This window comes from Penaeus monodon, chromosome 29 (genome assembly GCF_015228065.2).
Source record: "Penaeus monodon isolate SGIC_2016 chromosome 29, NSTDA_Pmon_1, whole genome shotgun sequence".
In the NCBI taxonomy this organism is placed as follows: Eukaryota; Metazoa; Arthropoda; class Malacostraca; order Decapoda; family Penaeidae; genus Penaeus; species Penaeus monodon.
The window spans coordinates 20,571,072-20,572,034 of record NC_051414.1 but is presented as its reverse complement, the minus strand read 5'-3'; the positions used below and the strand labels follow the sequence as shown (position 1 = coordinate 20,572,034).

General features: G+C 52.1%; 1 protein-coding gene across 1 annotated transcript in view; it reads left to right on the top strand.

Moving 5' to 3' along the window:
• The window catches only part of LOC119591768 (proline-rich protein HaeIII subfamily 1-like), an 8,793-nt gene that overhangs the window by 6,382 nt on the left and 1,448 nt on the right, over positions 1-963 (top strand). The gene's annotated exons all lie outside the window — the stretch shown is intronic.

Here is a 963-nt window from a genome sequence, read left to right as displayed (position 1 = left end):
AATGAGTGGAAATAATGACAACCGTTGGAGAAGGAGAAATGAACGAGGAATTATTGTGAAAAGAGGCAAAGAATAACGACAAAAAGAAAACACTCGTACAAATGATAAAATAGGGATAAAAATCGAAAAGGCAACCATGGACCATATGAACCCAGCCTCTACCCCCTCTTCCCCTCTCCTTCCCTCCCCTCCCTCCCCTGAGGTCTTCTCCCCTCGCCTTGCAGACCTCTTCCCCAACCCTCTCTTTCTCCTTCTCCTCCCTTCTTCGCTTCTCCCATTTTCTCCCCTTTCCAAGTCCATCTCCTGTCCCTACCCCTCCTACCCCCTTCTTTCTACCTCTCCTTCGCGCCCCACCTTCCTCTTCCTCTCCTCCTCCTACCCGCTTCTCCCTGTCACTCCAAACCCCATCTTTCCTCTCCCCTCCCTCTCATCCATCCCCCTTCTCCCTAGCTCTCCCCCGCCCCACCCCACTATCCCCCTCCTCTCCCCATTCCTCCCCACACACCCCCACCACATCCCACTATCCCCCTCCTCTCCCCATTCCTCCCCACCCCACCCCACTACCCCCCTCCTCTCCCCATTCCTCCCCACACACCCCCACCCCACCCCACTATCCCCCTCCTCTCCCCATTCCTCCCCTACCTCTCCGCCATCCCCTTCACCTATTCCCGCCATTGTCTACATTGCTGGCCACTGATAACTCTAATATATGTATCTCAGAGGCCCCGTTCCGCCTCGGCCACCGCTTGACCCGGAGGCTAACGATGCTACATTCGAGCGGCTGAGTTCTTTTTGTGCGTCTAGCGGACGACGCTACGTTTAGCGAAAAAAAGGGACGATCGTTTTTGGTGTGCGATATTGATTGTTAATGTCTGCCTTTTTTTGTCTTGTTTTGTTTTGTTTGTTTGTTTGGGGTCGTGTTTTTTCATTTTGTGTTAGAAGTGTTTTTTTTTTTATTTATAT